The following is a 19,984-nucleotide window of genomic DNA, read 5'->3' as shown; positions in this document are numbered from 1 at the left end:
CCCCTTAGGATAATTACATCCTGAAATCATTAACAAAACAGGGCTTGTATAATGACTCCATGCATTGTCTCTTCATCTTAGATAATAACCGTAACTTCTATGTTCATTTGAATGAGTTTCTAACTCGTGGACTTCTTGATTGCATGCGATGCTCAATCTTGAACCCGCTCTTTATCCTATATTGGACTTTCAATCGTAACCTTCGAGTTACAAAATTGATCCTTATTGGAGACTCCTTCTTCTTTTAAACAGACTAATCTTAAGAGAAGTTCTTTACTTCGATTATCATAATAGACCGATGGGTCATGTTCTAATGACCTCTCATCGTATGATGCAACGCTTAGACTCAGGTCTCTTAGAGTCAAATTCCAGAATGGAATATACCTTCCTTCATGTTCTAATGTGATATAATCACATTTTAGCATTTAGCATTTCTAGATATAGACTTCTTACTTAAATAATGGTCGCGATACTTCTATTGATCGCTTCGATTATCTTTCACTTCAATCTTTTGGCTTAAGTCGGATGTTACATCAAACTTGGTTCTCTGAACCACATTGAATACATATCTTAGTCAGACTCGATATGACATGACCACTAGGTTCGGAATAACAATCATCTTCTTAGTCATTACTGAAACAATGGTAATGACAGATTTGAATAAAACAGAATTAATTACTAGCTTCTTGGTAACCTTGTGACTTTCCCTGATCCAAGTGCGAGTCTTGTGCTTCCGATAGTATAGGCCTCTACTACCATTCACACCTACTCATACTCGTCCCAAGTATTGACTCGAAATTTTCCCAAGTTACCATCAAGAATTACACATAATGAAACGACCCAAAATACGACCCAAAATTTTTTGTTTTAATATTCCTAAAAATCAATCATCGAGTATCATACATAATAAAACCATGGAATGAGTAACTCAAATGTCATAGTAACTATGTCAAAACAAAGCTGTATCAATCACAACAACATCCAAAATAAACTCCCAGGATGAACTGAAGCTGTGGTGTGTGCGATGCCATCATCCCGAGCTCTTCCCTTTGCTAGCGGAAGTACCTGAAATCAAAACTGAAACTGTAAGCACGAAGCTTAGTAAGCTCCCCCAAACTACCATATACCATACAATAACACATAAACAACTATTGGGCCTTGCCCACTGCATCGGACCGAAGTCCAGAAACTGCATCAGACCGAAGTCCGGAAAACTGCATCGGACCGAAGCCCGGAACTAACCAGGGCCTTTCCCTCTGCATCGGACCAAAGTCCGAAAACTGCATCGGACCGAAGTCCGGAACTGACTAGGACCTTGTCCCCTGCATCTGACCGAAGTCCGAAACTAACTGCATCGGACCGAAATCCAGAACTGACTGGGACCTTGTCCCCTGCATCGGACCGAAGTCCGGAAACTGACTGAGCATAACATAGCATATCAACTAGCATAAACACATATATTGCATACTGCATCGGACCGAAGTCCGGAACATATAACACAAGGACCTGCTTGAATCACGAAGACATCAAGCATACTGAACTACTACATTGGACCGAAGTCCAAAACTACTGCTAACTAGACGGGCCGACATTATGGCCGTAGACCCGTTCCTACTGGAAGGAAAACTCACCTCGTAACATTGGCTACTGAGATGCTAACTCTAACACTGGCTGACTGCTGCTTCGGAACTGTCCGACTACAAATCCCAAAAATACTAGGTTAGGTACTGATAAATGTCCTCAGGGTAAAATGACTATTTTACCTCTGGTCAAAGTCAACTTTCAGTTGACCGGACTCGCCGAGTTGGGCCGTCAACTCGCCAAGTCCCTATAATCCATTCTACTCCTCTACCCGCTTCTACTCGTCGAGTTTGGCAAAGACTCGACGAGTTCTTCTTCGATGCTAACATCGAGTCTAACTTCATCCGACTCGCCGAGTTATATGAACAACTCATCGAGTCCATCCTTATCATATGAACACATCTAGTCTGTGACTCACCTATTAGTATGAACAACTCGTCGAGTCTGTTCTTGAGGGAAGAAGATTGTCTTGGACTTGCCGAGTCAGGGCGTAGACTCGCCGAGTCCCTCCATTATTGAGTTCGTGTCCCAATTCACTGAGTCCACGTCCTACTCACTGATTCCACTCGTAATCTCTTAGAAGGGATAAATTTGGGTACTCGCAAATCGACTCGTCGAGTCCGATGAACAACTCGCCGATTCGCTTTCATGACATAACTATATCTTTGATTCTTATCGATTCCAAGGCATTCAATTCATAGATCTGGGTTCCTAGAGTGGGTTTTACACGTAAAGTTTCCAACTTTACGTGCATGCATGATCAAATGAGAATTAAAAGCCCTAAATAATCCAAAAGTCTAGATCTAGGGCTTGCATGCATGATTGGCGTGATAAAGTTGGTGAATCTGAGCTTTTTGAGCTCAAACATAACTAGATCTGATGTTCTTCTATCCCTACATGCCCCCACTCACTAATAGCTCTATAAATGGCCCAAAAGTGACTAGATTAAGCTTTTATGGAGATTCAACTGAAGGAACAGCAAGGGTCCTAGTGTTAATACCTCTATATGCTCTGAACTGACCCCCAAAAGCCTGGATCTTCTTCTTCTTCTTTGGATCCTCCTTCCTTCTCCTTCCAAAACTTCAAAAAGCACAAAACACTCAAAGTTACTTAAAGAATTGCTAGGGTTTTGTAAAGGACGCTCTAAGGGTGATGGAGGCAGGTTTGGGGCGCATACATGTGTTTAAATAGGGTGCAAACCCTTGAAATTAGGGCTTCATCCAGACAGGAAAACTCGCCGAGTCCCAGCATATGGACTCGTCGAGTAGCCAACTTAAACTGCGTGATTATCCCGTCTCTACTCGACGAGTCAGACTACAGACTCGTCGAGTATCCCTTAAGAAATGAAAATATTTTATTTAAATTACATACCATAAATGGGGCGTTACAACTCTCCCCCACTTATCTTAGACTTCATCCTCGAAGTTTGTTGCTGATTAATCTGAAAATAACTTTGGATAATGCTCCCTCATATCCCCCTCGGTCTCCCACGTCCACTCTGAACCCTTTCGATGCTGCCACTGCACCTTCACTAACTAAACCACCTTGTTCCTCAAGGTCTTCATCTTCCGATCAAAGATCGCAACTGGTCTCTCGATATAATTCTGGCTGCTATCAACCTGAACATCCTCCAAGGGTACAACTGCTGACTCGTCCACCAAACATTTCCTCAACTGAGAAACATGGAAAGTGTTGTGGATCTGGCTAAGCTCTGCCAGAAGATCCAACCGATAAGCAACCTGACCCACCCGGGCCAAAACCCTAAAAGGACCAATGAACCTAGGGCCCAGCTTGCCCCTCTTCCAAAACCTGATAACACCCTTCCAGGGTCGGCGTAACTCTTCTGCCTAATCTGCTCAGTCTGCAGTCTGCTACGAACCTGTTGGATCAACTCTGTGGTCTTGAGCACCACCTCGGTTCTCCCGATGACTCGTTGATTGGTGTGGATACTTATGCACTAGTTTTTTTTTGTGTATAAGTCCTAATTTATCGCATCTAACCACACCTTACAGGCAGTGAACCCGATCGACTATAGTATAGCTTTGATAAGCAAGGGTGTCAAACACTAGGGGAACGGTGGTGAATTAATTTAAAATATTTGATTATAGGTTACAAAACACACAAAAGCAATAAAGAAATGGTTTATTAAATCTCAGATGAACAATTAATTAACAAATCTCGATAAACTAACAGGGAAACAAATCTCTTCAGGTACTTTGATTTAGATAAATTACACCTTAAAAGCATAGGCAATTGCATACACAAATTTATTTATTCATGTTCACCGATTCCTAAAATGATTAGATTCATGTTCACTATTACTAATCTTTTAGCAAAAAAGTCAATTCAAACAGTGATCAGTTGATTAAACTAACATGTTTCCTAGTGTTCAGTTCGTATCAAGCAAGACTTGTAATAATAGTTAATCAAATTGGTCATCCAATTAACCTCTTGTTGATGGTCATCAAACAAGGCTCACATGTTAACTTACTTATTTCCAAATTCATCCTAGTTTCACATTCGCTATTCCTAGACTTATAATCTTGATGGTCATCAAAGTCATAAGATACAAGCAATCAAGCAGATGTTCATACTGTTGGGTTTTGAGCATTCTAACACTCCTAAGTGTACATGCAACCCTAAATACCTTGGATCTATGTTTTCTCTATTATACATGCAAATATGAACATACAAGGTATTATCCTAATCTAGCATACAAAACAATGAATATAACAAGATAGAATACATACCTCTTTGATGTAGAATGTTCTCAAGAAGCTTGAGTGCCTAGTGCCCCAAGTGTGACACCTCAAATGGATCACACAACATCAATTGCTTTTGGAATAACCTTGAAAGAAACGTAGAACACTTGAAAATCGACTAGCCCTTCTCTTCCTCACACATAAGTGCCGATTTTCCCAAAGAATATGATCTTATATAGTTGTTACAATTAGGGTAAACCCTAATTGTCATGGCTTTCCATTTCCTTGGATCCATGGGTTCAAATACACCATGTAGCATCATATGGGTTTTAGCCCAACTTGATAATCCATGGAGCATTAGCCCACTATACAAGTATGGATGATTTACACAATCAACCCATATATTTAATTAGTCTTCTTTTGATCACTTAATTAATTCTAGATTAATTCTTGATCAATACTAATTAAATAATCTTATTAATATATATTATAACTTATAATATATTAACAAACCTTAAGTGTTATTTCTCTCATTATAGTCTATCCAAATGCATGATGCCATGCAACCCAAATGGACATGCCGGGTTGGGTCAAGTCTTACCAATTATAGTTATGGACTTAGACATTAATCCAACAGTCTCCCACTTGGATAAGTCTAAAACTATTATTGCGTATGACTTCAAGAACCAAGTGGCAATCGTAGCTCTCAAAAGTTTCCGTCGAACTCTGACCTCGTAGATGAACTCTGACCTTTGTCAATGACTTGTCCATTAGATAAGGGATCATATATTCCTCCATTCTAGATATCATATGGACTGAGACATGGATTATAAATCATTCTCTTTGTCTATTTGTTGTTTCCCGATTTCCGATTTATGACGACTGACTGATTGAACAAATCAAATCAGTCCTAGCTTGGCAAAACACTCACATGTATCATCATTAAATCATCGAGGGGCCCACATATATCGCTTTTATCCCGAAGCTAAAAGGAATGGATAAACTTCGACTCATATGGCTTGTTCTGCTACTTGTTGAATTATACACAACGACACGTTTTATAACATTGAGTTACCAATGTGGTTTCGTGCAATCAATGTATAACCAACTCATAGTAACAACTCATATCTCTAGGTTTGAAGAATATAAGATATTATCGTCTCATGATCACTCGTGATAAAATCCATGAAGTGATTCAAATGAGCACGGGTTGAATCCAATACTCAGAACTTATGAGCACTCATGAGTGTTGTAGCAGAACTTTGTCCACCAACTTGGACCTCTACAACCCAACCCATGACAGTCTTGATTCATATCTACTTCCAACATATGACCGACTGTGGATGGTTTAAATAACTTAGTCATTCCGGAAGAATAACCTAGTTATTATGGAAGTCAAAACATGCAAAGTGAAACACAAGAATAAATGAATCAAATATGGTATCAAACCCTATGAATATAAATAGACCACTTCTATTTATCACCATACTGATTACTCATTATTCATTGTTTCGGTTTTATCAACTTTATACTTGAATTAAAACACTAGGTATCCCATTCTCCAAGCATGTACACTATGTTTTCCTAAACAAAGCTTTGCCATACACCAAGTATGCACTCTATATTTATCTATGATCCTTGCTTTGTGAAATAAACCAATTGACCAAACTTTCAATGATTCTAATTTCACACTCCCAAATCGTAATCTTGTTAGGATTTAAACTTAAATTCCCTACCCTCTTGAAATGAATGTGTACAAGGTCACAAAGACTTGTCAACAACCATTACATGGTATTCCAATGAAGACCTACTCCATGGACACAAAGCCTTATGTTAGTATGCATTGCTTTGAACATGCTTCTTGCACTAAGTTCTTTCTAATCTTACACAGATTGCTTCTATCTATAGAGACAACTCTATATTCCCATTTTGACTACTACTTCTGAACAAGAGTTGCCTCTTTTCAGACTATGTCAATATGGCCATTCCAAAATTCACACTATACTTCCAACTATCCTTGAGCAACCAAACTTTGGTAATCCTTAGATTGTCCTCGACAATTGCTTAATCACTTTAGTCATATCCAATTCTAGACATTTTCATCCTTAATGCCCCAAGGCATTTGGAAAATTCATAAAGAATAAATATTATAGCACATGTAATCGATCTTGTACCCAAAGTAAATGGGACACGATTCATGATGTTTCACATAAAGACATGGTTCTAGACCAGTCTTTTGCCATAATAATTTTTTTTGCCATATTCTCAAAATTTTACTATGAAAAGGGATGCCGTAATCATAATCGAATTTTGAGAACGCAATATATAGAATTTTCTTAAGTTGAACCAATCCAACATGAAATTCATATATATATTCTTGACTAAAGGTGATTAAAAACTCAATATAAGCTCTTTAGAGTGATTTTAAACTCAATCTAAGCTTTTCATAATTGAAATGAAATATAATTTCCTCTCCCTTACTTATAGCAAAACAACTTTTTCAACCCCTGCAACCTCACGAATTGAAACTTTTGTTTTCTATAATTAACATTGCTAACTTGCAATACTTATCATAATTATCATGCTCCCATTAACATGATTATTATTAGCATAACACTTATGCTCCCACTAGCTTTGACATGTACTCAGAAATCAGCTATTGACTTTTTTTCTTTTACCAAAGTTCAGATTTCTGATACTAGATTGCTTTGATAAGACTTTATCAAAATCATACACCTTATCTTAGATAGCTCACAAGTGTGTCTAAACAATTTCAGAACTATGAAAAGGAATGCCGTAATCATAGTCTCAATTGGTTAGACCTTTGCTATTTCTCATAAGTCCATGTTAGTGTGCCTACTAACAACTTTGAGAATGCAAAGATTACTATCTACTTACAAATCTACTTAGTGGAAGCGTTTCCTCACCATCATTTTCATGAATCGGAGAGAAACCTTATGACACTTAGATTTTTATGGTGTATGTGTTCCTACCCATATGAATTTGTCAAAACCTTAGTCACAAGACACAGATAATGACAAGTCCAAACACATATGGACCGAACTTATGCAATTTTAACTTCTTGCCACCTGGCAGTACAGGGCCTGCCATTGCTTCCAAGTTGTTATGCAACCAATTGAGAACTCTAAGAACTCATATGCAGAGCCATCTTTAACTGAAATGGGCACAGAATATGTCAACACGATAGGTTATAAACCCCAAGTCGTGTGCTAGTGAAGAACCTCAGGTTTTATTCTTGATTAGTTCTTGAGACTTTCAAGACCTTTAAGACTCCCACTGTCCTCTTGACATATAAGACTCTCTTGTCAAATATTCAAGGGATAGTGCGGATTATTTATCAAGAAAAACACTTCACACAATTGGCCTAAGTTGGTCTTTGTTTTATCCAGAACATCACAACTTACCAACTTCAAATGTACAAGAGTAGGACACTTTTACACTTACATTTGACACGTGTTTTTAAACCTTTCTTTAAGATATGTCACTCAAGTTACAATCTTGGAGTATGACTCTAAGAATTGTTTTGGAACGTAGTATGACTCATCTTCTTGATTTAACCACTTCAACAATTCATGGCCCCTCTTCTTAGCTGTCAGAATGCACTTAGAGGATGAATTGTGATAAGGTCTCTTAATCATTAAGATGATCATATAACATGAAAATACTCTCCCATCTTTTCAGATTTGAGAAACTTTTATCCTTCTGCCTAATTTGATTCTTCTTATTCGTTTTGCCATACATCGAAATTTTTTCAATGTATCAGAATTATACTTAAGCTTGTAAGTATAATCATATTTACTAAACTTTAGTAAATCATGACGAATAGTCTTATCCATCTTTTGTGATGGACTTTGACAAGTGCACATGAATGTGTACTCGATCATTTAGTCCTTTACTTGACTCACACATCCATGTGAACAAGTAATTAGTCTTAATTTTCTAATGCTTGAAAGTTCTCATTCATCATACTATACAACTTGCATGATTCCAAGTTTCGGTCCAATTGAAACTTGGGTGATGAGAAATTTTCTTTATTTGGTAAATTTAGACACTACCACAAATGAAAGAATCAAAACCATTTTCCATTATTGCCATCAATGGAATCATATAAACAACAATTTCTTTCACAAATGCCATTGTAAGGATGCTTAAAATAAATAAAATTAAAAACTTCTCTTTTATTTTAAAACTTTGCGGAAAAACTAATCCTTACAATGCAAACGTATATGAAAACTTGTTGTTATCTATTCCTAAGCAATTTATCATAACTCTTAAGCAAAAGCTTCAAAATTCTGATGCGATCGAAATCCATCTTCGCGATCAGAAGCAACATATACTTCCTTTAAGCTTTCTCTCTTTTTCTTTGATTCTTATATCATCACCATGTGACTCAGTCACATTATGTAATAAGAATCTCCAAATAGGAGGTTAACAGAGTTAGACAATGGACTTTACCTAAAGTAGAGTCAAACTTATTGACTTTAACATCCTTAGGTAAATTTGGCAGCTTCGCAAACAGTGCCCCTTCCTTTGGCAATTTTAACAAATGGACCCTTTGGTAATGGTACATGGGACAATCACAGACTTAGCTTTTCTCTTTACCATTTGGTCAACCGAGTTGACTATGGCCGATCCCTTTCCATTGGGATGAGAATGCTTTTTCTGGATTTCCAGTGTCATCATTGTCAATGTCCATAAAGTTTTGGAAGTCTATCTTCTAATCAAATTTGCTTTACTGGCCTTCCAAATCATTGCTGATTCAGCAGTACCAAGCAAATAGATAAGATTATTAAGGGTCTTGTCATAGTCTGTTTCATAAGAGTCCCAAAGGAACTCACTATGTGACTTAGAAAGTGATTGAACCACCAACTTTCTCAAGACTTTGACACCTAACTCTCCCGGCTTGTCCATATGTGACTTCATCTCCAAGATGTGATCACACCTAGACCTTGCCTTGCCAATAGGGCTTGAGTGACCTTGAACTTGTGGGTTAGGGAGAACAATTGGAGGAGGTGGAGGAAGTGAAGTTCTAAGATATTTTGGAAGATCATTGATGTCTGAACTAGACATCTTTTGGGAGATATTCAAGATAGTTGATTTAAAGTCCTTAATACAACACCCAATATAAAATATTAAGGCTAGGACCCTACAAACTATTTTATAACTCAGAAGAGGGATGCCGTAATCCAAGCTATAAAATATTTGAAGGTAGGTAAATGACGCTTTACCAATTTCCACCATGAAAAATGAAATATAATTAAGTTTTAATTGGATTTGAAACTCCTAGATCTTTTGAGATTCATTGAACTTTTCAATGGCATGTTTCAATCTCGAGTGTGCCCTTCAGGTTTTGTGACTGGGATGCCGAGGATCACAAAACAAGGTGTGAAGTAACCATGCAAATTACTTGGTACTCTTAAATGTTTATCACCCAACCGATGTGCCGGTAAACCACACACGCTCCACTGGCCTATGATTAAACTTTAAGGAACCCTTTTCCTACCTTGTTAAATCAAGCTAGTGTGCCGGTTAACCACACACGCTCCACCAACCGACTTAAGCAAAGTGCCAAGTGTAATTTCATGGGTTAGCACCTTATTCACATTTTCCTAAGTAGCTAAGATTAGGAATTTATAAAAGGTTTAGTTACTTAGTATTTATCATTAATACTTTTAATGAAGGGAGAACTTATAGTCTTTGTCCTACCCGTTCGGCTAACGACCCTCCACCAGTCAAGGAAGCGGTGGGTGAGAGTGGACACCCATTAAACTGCCATTTTATAGGCAGTAACCTTATACCCCCCTTATAGACCGGCTTCGTGAATGAGGCCTACTTGCGGTAAGACTGACTTTACTCTTATATATATATATATATATATATATATATATATATATATATATATATATATATATATATAATTAACTTATAATATTATAAAGTATAAGGGTTGAATTTTAACTTTTAAAATTCTAAGGGCTAACTTGGAATTAAAGTATTCATAAGAGAAAACTTTTCAAATTCCAAAACTTGAGGGAAAGTTTTGAAACTATTCAAAACTAATTAATTTCATAACTTATGTGTTTAAAGTAGTTTTAATTAAAGGACTCCTCAAGTTCCATAACTTGAGGACAAGTTATGGAAGACTTTAAACTAATAAAAGAATCAAGTTTTCTTTATTTTATAACTTATGGAATTAATTAAGGTTACACATTTTTTATTAATAATTTAATGAAGAGACTCTTGAACCTCCATAACTTGAGGACACGTTATGGAGTCATAAAACCATTTAATTAGAACTAGACTCTTCAGTTTGTAACCTTTGCCAACTTTTATGAGTTTTTATGATTCTTAAATGTGACTTTTCATATAACCTGAGGACAAGTTACAAAAACACACTTTGGAATCAACTCTTAGATTAAAATGGATTGAAATCAACTATTTCACACAACTTTTCTATTAATCTAAGAACAAGATAATTCAAATCATCAATCTTCAAGAAATTAGCATGAACATACAAACTAATACAAATCTTTTACTTATGACAATTATCTTAGAAATTGGATTAGCATGAACATTACCACATCAAAAAACAAGTTTATAAGTTCAAAACATCTTAGGGTAATGTTCCTAGTCCAATTCCAGCCAAAAAAGTCGAATATATGCTGTCTGGGGGTCCAACTCGTCAAGTGCACGAACCAACTCGGCGACTTGGAATTTTTCCTTGGACTCGGCGAGTCTGCTGGGCAGACAGCATCAAAACTCGATTTTTCAGCTACTTTTGCAAGTATAACAAGAAAACAAGCATAGGCTCTGATACCACTGTTGGGTTTTCAGCATTCTAACACTCCTAAGTGTACATGCAACCCTAAATACCTTGGATCTATGTTTTCTCTATTATACATGCAAATATGAACATCCAAGGTATTATCCTAATCTAGCATACAAAACAATGAATATAACAAGATAGAATACATACCTCTTTGATGTAGAATGTTCTCAAGAAGCTTGAGTGCCTAGTGCCCCAAGTGTGACACCTCAAATGGCTCACACAACATCAATTGCTTTTGGAATAACCTTGAGAGAAATGTAGAACACTTGAAAATCGACTAGCCCTTCTCTTCCTCATACATAAGTGCCGATTTTCCCAAAGAATATGATCTTATATAGTTGTTACAATTAGGGTAAACCCTAATTGTCATGAATTTCCATTTCCTTGGATCCATGGGTTCAAATACATCATGGAGCATCCATGGAGCATCATATGGGTTTTAGCCCAACTTGATAATCCATGGAGCATTAGCCCACTATACAAGTATGGATGATTTACACAATCAACCCATATATTTAATTAGTCTTCTTTTGATCACTTAATTAATTCTAGATTAATTCTTGATCAATAATAATTAAATAATCTTAGTAATATATATTATAACTTATAATATATTAATAAACCTTAAGTGTTATTTCTCTCATTATAGTTTATCCAAATGCAAGATGCCATGCAATCCAAATGGACCATACCGGGTCGGGTCAAGTCTTACCAATTATAGTTATGGACTTAGACATTAATCCAACACATACAACTTAATTTACTTGACAATTAATAGCAAATAATTGTCATTAACACATAAGGATCTTTTAACAAGCTTGGCAAGATAAATTAAACATAAACAAACAATTTAATCTAGCAATTAATCTATAAATCAAGGTTTCATTTAATCATAAACGCAAAGTAAAAGGTTTTTACACCCAAATCAGGAATAAACACATAATAGTACCACAGTGGAATGCTAAACATGGGCACGTTAACAACCCACATGATTACCGACATGTATCCGCTCTCCAATCCATCCGATCTCCGCTCCCGTTAGCTTAACGGCCTTCCGGCCGCCTTCTAGACCCTAAAAACGGCTTAATAGAGGTTAATTATTGACTAAATTAGGTTAGACGTCGAATCCCCCCCTCTGGTTAGCTGATAATCGCTTTTTATAACCCTTGGAACCGACTTACGTATGCTGGGCGTAAGTCGCATTACTCTGGGCGTACTGAGAATTATGTCGCGATGAGGAAATCTCGATGCAAGCCGTTACGCTAGGCGTAACCATAAATTACGTTGGGCGTAATTCGTCTTTGGCCATTACGCTAAGCGTACTTAGCAATTACGCGAGGCGTAATTGACTCCTCCAACATTTTTTCTTTCTTTTAGCTTCTAAGCCCTAATTTTGCACCAGTCTTTTATTTTGTGCTATATCGACAACGAATAGCTGCAAATCATAATTCAAAGCATTATGAGTACTTTTTAGTTCTAAAAGAGAATAATAAATGCTAAAATATTAAGATATAATGTATAAAAAATATATATAAATACACATATCAAAATACCCCACACTTAGCCTTTGCTTGCCCCCAAGCAAATTTTGTAACAGCCCGGATTTCCAGGTATCTTTATTGTTTATGATTTTGGCGTTTTGAGAGGGGACTCGGCGAGTTGGAGCTCAGACTCGCCGAGTAGGGTCGCAATTCTGGACGCGGGATTCGCCTGGACTCGGCGAGTCCAGGATATGGACTCGGCGAGTCCGCGCTGTTTAATGAAACCCTAATTTCTCGGGTTTGGGACCTATTTAAAGGGCCTTATGGCCGTCATTTGTGCTCACCAGTCCCTTGAGTGAAACCCTAATCGAGTGTGAGCGTTTGGAGCAAAGTAGGAGGCCATTATTGATCTTGGAGGTGTCATTTTGCAAGGAAAGGGAAAATCAGCTAAGGGGAAAGCAAGAGGAGCCATCTTCTAAGGGTTTGGAGTCCAAAGCATCACTATTGTGGTAATACCTTCGAGCTATCCTCTTCTATGTTGATGTTTACATTGATTTAGGGTTTATTGAACCCTTTTGTGGCTAGATCTTGTGCTCCCTTGGTCCCTTAAGCGATTTAGACCATAGATCCGGACCCTTAGAGGTCCAGAGTGTCCCTTTGCCCAAGATTTTTGGGAATCAATGGAGGTTTTGGATTGGAATCCTTATGCCTTAGGTCAAAATGCTATTTATGAGCAATGTGGTGTGTTATGGACACCAAGTTTGGGGCTTTACGTGATGAATCAGTCCAGGAAGGCCAAATCTATGAATTGTTGGAGCAGATCTGACCTTAGAAGCGAGTTTGAGTGATTGCATGGCATGGACTCGCCGAGTCCGATGAGCAGACTCGGCGAGTAGCTTGAAGGTTGCCTTGAGTTCGCTCAGTGAGTGGTCCAGTCGAGTCATAGGTTGACTCAGTGAGTCAGGGTGAGTTAGAGAGGGTTGACTGGTGGACTGAGTCGAGCTGGGACTCGCCGAGTTGTTCTTCAGACTCGGCGAGTTGAGTCGGGGTAGCCCCGCGATTCTTCTAGGTGGAACTCGTCGAGTCAGGGGGAGTACTCGACGTGTAAGAAGGGAATCCTAGAGAGTTGGTGAAAACGTCTAGACTCGCCGAGTTGCCCTTGTGCACTCGTCGAGTCCGGTCAAAGTTGACCGTTGACCGTTGACTAGAGTTGACCTGTGTTGACTTCTTAGGGTTAGTCAACCTTAGAGATAAAAAGTGTTAATTAGGGACATATGATGTGATAGGAGGATTAGAGCTCGGAGGATCGAGCACGAGGGATTTCCAGGATTCGTGAGATACCGAGATACGCGAGGTGAGTCATCTCACTATACTTTACCTTGAGTAGGTAACCAGAGTTATGTGACAGAATATTTGTATGTTATGTATGTTATATGTTGTACCGCATTATTTCTATGTGATATATGCTATGCATGTTTACAGAGTTGGAATCGGAAGGTTCCTAGAGTTAGAACCTGAGGGTTCACAGGGTTTGGGTGCACAGACCCATAGAGTCATAGCCTCGAGTGGCTACTATGTGTTTTATGTGTGGTATTTTGGGGAACTCACTAAGCTTCGTGCTTACAGTGTTAGTGTTGTTATTTCAGGTACTAGCGATGACCGTGGGAAGGCGCCGGCTTGATCTGTACACACGCAGGGGACTTTTGATATACATTTATGTGATCTTGGGATTTGTATGACACGAATTGGAATGTTAAACTTAATGTTTTATGAAATTAAATGAGAAATGTTTTTATAATTGCGAAAAAATTATTTTGAAAATTTACGGTGTTACAAGTTGGTATCAGAGCCTTGGTTTGAGGGATTCGAGTACACCTTCGGGCGTTGTACTTCGGGCGTATTTGAACTCAAACTGAGGATTTGAGATGTATTTTCAAAAAAAGAGTAAAAGATTTTTGAAAAACGCAGGGCAAGAGATGTGTGTACGATCAGTCAGCGCCCGAACGGTGATTTCCCAAAATACCTTTATATTATGTGATATTGATATTGATATGATGTATCTGCATGCTAGAGTAGGCTAGGTATTGCAATTAGGACTAGAGTGGCCTGATTTGTGATGCCTTAGCCTAGGGAGAGGTGAGCTGCTATGAGATGCTTGAGAGTGAGTAGGTAGCATGATAGTAGTGAGGGGCTTATGAGAGATCTATTAGAGAGTGGTCTACGCATGATAGAGTACTTGGGACTTAGGATCCGAAGAGGAGGACTTGGGGTGTATTCTGGTGCGATGCGGACAGTAGTATTGGGCCCGTACTACTGAAAGCACCGGAGCGGTGTGCAGCCCAAGTAAGAATCTTTGGAATACCAAGAATCAAGGAGGAAAGAGTTGACGAGTGTGAGTATGCTCATGTGGATTCTGATTTTCGTATGTTGTATTTCAGAGGTAGATCCTGGTGAGGACACGTTTGATGCCCGAGAGCAGTGGTACCAGTGAGGAGGAGATCCGCCGGATCATCCAGGAGGAGGTGGCTGCGGCCATCAGGGCAGAGATACCGGAGATGTTTGGGTCTATAAAGACCACACTGATTGAGACGTTTGATGAGCGTTATGCCGCTCTTTCTGAGGCTGCTGTTGCAGCGGCTACCGCGGCGATTGCTGCTGCGAGGCCGCAGGGTGGTGATGCATTGCTGTTTCGGGAGTTCAGCAACACCAAACCACTAGAGTTTGATGGGACTCAGGATCCGGTGGCAGCTATGAGGTGGATATATTATATTGAGGGGTATTTCTTCACTTGCTCGTCTCGTGAGCATTTGAAGGTTCGGTTCGCACTGAACCAGCTTCTCTTGGGAGCAAAGGACTGGTGGAAATTTGTGACGGCGCATTATACGCCTGCTGAGCTTTCGGCGGTGACCTGGGAGAGGTTCACTACCATGTTCCGGGATGAGTACGTTCCCCAGGTGGAGAGGGAGCGTTTAGCACAGGACTTTCTGATCCTCAAGCAGGGTACTGAGTCAGTTACAGCGATCACGAGGATGTTCCATGAGAGGGCGATGTTCTGCCCTGAGCACGTGTCCACTGAGCAGGCACGTATGAGCCGCTACTTGAGCATTTTGAGGCGGGATATTCGGGAGTTCGCTGTGAACTCCTCGTACTGGACATTTGCTGAGCTTCAGGCAAATGCCCGGAAGAGGGAGATTGAGCTTGAGACTCAGGCCAGGGAGGAGGCGGAGTCTCAGGGGAGGGATCGGCGACCGGCACAGTCTCAGCCGGCAGCCAAGCGGGCTAAGCCCGCTGATCCCAAACTAGGGAGCTAGAAGAGCCGAACTTGCGGGAAGTGCGACAAGGGTCATGAGGGAGTCTGCCGAGCAGGATCTTGCTACGAATGTGGCAAGGAGGGTCATATGGCCAAGGACTGCTCCAAGGGGTTTGCAGTGTGTTTTCACTACAACCAGACCGGACACCGGAAGGCCGAGTGTCCGCAGTTGCGCGGAGCATCTCAGGGATTTGCTCCTGCCGCCATCAGAGCTACAGAGAGTCGGCCTGTGAAGGTCGAAGCGCCGAGAGCTTGAGGGAGAGCTTTCCAGCTGACTGCGGAGGAGGTCCGCGCTGCGCCCGATGTTGTGGCTGATATGTTTCCTTTCATGTATTTATTTTGATGTTGAGATATTATGCTTATATTATGCTATGCATAGGTACTTTCCTTGTGAACTCTGTACCTGCTTTAGTGTTATTTGACTCGGGTGCGAGTCGGTCTTTTGTATCTTTGGCCTTTAGTCAGCATACCAGTGTTAGTCGTGAGGCATTGAGTTGGCCTCTGAGAGTTTCCATAGCTGACGATAGAATGATTTGTGCCACAGAGGTTCTCCGGGGATGTGTATTAGAGATTTTCGGGGTTGAGTTTCCGATTGATCTGATTCCTATTGCGATGGGTGATGTCTGTGTCATTATGGGCATGGACTGGTTGAGCCGATTCGGCGCAATTATCGACTGTGAGCGTCAGCTGGTGACCATACGAGACCCTAGTGGGGGAGTTCTTTCCGTGTACGGCGAGGGTACACGTTCAGGATCAGCTTTTTGTTCGGCCGCTAGGGCGAGGCAGTGTCTACAGCAGGGCTGTAAGGGTTTTGTGGCGTATGTGATGGATACGCGGGTGGCTTCCGAGAGACCGAGTTCAGTTGAGGAGGTTCCGGTGGTGCGTGAGTTTCCAGATGTTTTTCCCGAGGAGTTACCGGGTGTGCCTCCTGTGAGGCAAGTGGAGTTCAGTATTGATTTGGTTCTGGGGGCCGCGCCTATCGCTAAGGTGCCTTATCATCTTGCACCTCCAGAGATGCAAGAGTTATCCTCGCAGCTTCAGGAGCTGCTGGGGAAGGGGTTTATTCGGCCGAGCAGCTCTCCGTGGGGAGCGCCTATCCTGTTCGTCAAGAAGAAGGATGGTTCACACCGGATGTGCATTGACTACCGGGAGTTGAACAAGCTGACGGTCAAGATCCGTTACCCGTTACCGAGGATCGACGATTTATTTGATCAGTTGCAGGGAGCATCTTGGTTCTCCAAGATCGATTTGAGGTTGGGATATCATCAGGTGAGAGTGCGGGATGAGGACGTCCAGAAGACAGCGTTCAGGATGCGATATGGGCATTATGAGTTTGTGGTGATGCCTTTTGGGATCACCAATGCCCCGGCTGTGTTCATGGATCTCATGAACAGGGTATGCAGGCCGATGTTGGATCGGTCGGTAATTGTATTTATCGATGATATTCTAGTATATTCGAGATCTAGAGAGCAGCATGAGGAGCATTTGAGGGAGGTCCTTGGGGTTTTGAGATCAGAGAAGCTTTATGCAAAGTTCTCCAAGTGTGATTTCTGGTTACGGGAGGTCTAGTTCCTAGGACATCTTGTTAACCAGGAAGGGATTCTGGTCGATCCGGCCAAGGTTGAGGCGGTGATGAGTTGGGAGGTGCCGAAGTCACCATCTGAGATCAGGAGTTTCCTTGGGTTGGCAGGGTATTATCGGAGATTTATCAAGGATTTCTCCAAGATCGCAGTGCCACTCACCAGATTGACCCGGAAGGGTGTTGCATTCTCATGGGGTACCGAGCAACAGATCTCCTTTGAGACACTTCACCAAAGGTTGTGCAAAGCCCCGGTATTAGCTCTCCCGGAAGGGATGGAGGATTTTGTAGTATATTGTGATGCATCGATTTTGGGGCTGGGTGCGGTGTTGATGCAGAGGGGACATGTGATAGCATATGCATCGAGGCAGCTGAAGCCTCATGAGACGAGATATCCCACGCATGATCTAGAGTTGGGGGCAGTAGTGTTCGCTCTCAAGATTTGGCGTCACTACTTGTATGGGGTTCGGTGTACGATATACACGGACCATAAGAGTTTGAAGTACTTGATGGATCAGCCCAACCTAAATATGCGACAGAGGAGGTGGTTGGATGTGGTCAAGGATTATGATTGTGAGATCCTGTACCACCTAGGCAAGGCTAATATGGTAGCCGATGCGTTGAGCCGCAGGGCAGAGAGCACACCACTACGAGATGTATGTTTGAGATTGACCGTGATAGCTCCGGTACTGGATGCCATTCGTGGGGCACAGGCCGAGGCTGTGCAACCGGGGATGCAGAAGAGGGAACGGGTCATTGGTTTGGTTTCAGAGTTCGTTACGGATGGTCGAGGGCTTATGACTTTTCAGGGTCGGATTTGGGTACCGTTTGTGGGCGGTACGCGTGCTACTTTGATGGAGGAGGCTCATCGGTCGAAATTTTCGATCCATCCGGGGGCCACGAAGATGTATTTGGATTTGAGGAAAGAGTATTGGTGGCCCTGTATGAAGAGGGACGTCGCCTGGTTTGTTGAGAGGTGCTTGACCTGCCGCAGGGTTAAGGCCGAGCACCAGAGACCGCATGGCAAGTTGCAGCCATTGGAGGTTCCCGAGTGGAAGTGGGAACAGATTACTATAGATTTCATCACCAAATTGCCGAGGACTGCCAGAGGAGTTGATGCAATTTGGGTGATTGTGGACAAGTTGACGAAGAGCGCTCACTTCCTTGCCATCAGTGAGAGTTCTTCAGCGGAGAAGTTGGCGGAGATATATGTGAAAGAAGTGGTATCTCGGCATGGGGTGCCGATCTTGATTGTTTCGGACCATGATGTGCGTTTCACTTCTAGATTCTGGAAGAAATTTCATGAGGAGTTGGGTACTAGATTGCATTTTAGTATCGCATATCATCCCCAGACAGACGGCCAGAGTGAGCGGACGATTCAGACGCTTGAGGACATGCTTCGAGCATGTGTGTTAGATTTCGGGGGTAGCTGGGATGCGTATTTACCCTTGGCAGAGTTTTCCTACAACAACAGCCATCATTCGAGCATTGGTATGCCACCCTTTGAGCTGTTGTATGGTAGGAGGTGTCGGACCCCCATTTGTTGGGGAGAGGTTGGGCAGAGAGTGATGGGCAGTACAGAGATCGTGCTTCAGACGACAGAGCAGATTCAGCAGGTCAGACAGAGGTTATTGACCGCCCAGAGCCGAAAGAAGAGTTATGCAGACAGACGCCGGTCCGAGCTTGAGTTTCAGGTCGGCGACTTCGTTCTCCTGAAGGTCTCTCCTTGGAAAGGAGTGATTCGATTCAGGAAGAGGGGCAAGTTGGAGCCCCGGTATATTGGTCCATTTCGTGTGATTGCGAGGGTAGGCCGGGTAGCCTATCATTTGGAGATGCCAGCAGAGTTGGGGCAGATCCACGACACTTTTCATGTGTCGTAATTGAGGAAGTGTATAGCCGATGAGTCGGCAGTGGTCCCATTAGAGGATATTCAGGTGGATGCGAGCCTGAATTATGCCGAGAGACCAGTGGCCATCAGAGATCGGAAGATCAAGGTTCTGAGGAACAAGGAGGTACCTCTGGTATTGGTTCAGTGGCAACACCGGAAGGGATCGGAGATGACCTGGGAGCCGGAGCGTGAGATGTGTGAGCAGCATCCGGAGCTATTTTCAGAGCGAGACTTCGAGGGCGATGTCTAGTTCTAGTGGGGGAGAAGTGTAACAGCCCGGATTTCCAGGTATCTTTATTGTTTATGATTTTGGTGTTTTGAGAGGGGACTCGGCGAGTTGGAGCTCAGACTTGCCGAGTAGGGTCGCAATTCTGGACGCGGGATTCACCTGGACTCGGCGGGTCCAGGATATGGACTCGGCGAGTCCGCGCTGTTTAATGAAACCCTGATTTCTCGGGTTTGGGACCTATTTAAAGGGCCTTATGGCCGTCATTTGTGCTCACCAGTCCCTTGAGTGAAACCCTAATCGAGTGTGAGCGTTTGGAGCAAAGTAGGAGGCCATTATTGATCTTGGAGGTGTCATTTTGCAAGGA

Source organism: Lactuca serriola, chromosome 7, assembly GCF_051521515.1.
Source record: "Lactuca serriola cultivar US96UC23 chromosome 7, Lser_US96UC23_V15, whole genome shotgun sequence".
In the NCBI taxonomy this organism is placed as follows: domain Eukaryota; kingdom Viridiplantae; phylum Streptophyta; class Magnoliopsida; order Asterales; family Asteraceae; genus Lactuca; species Lactuca serriola.
Note: the sequence above shows the minus strand (reverse complement) of the source record.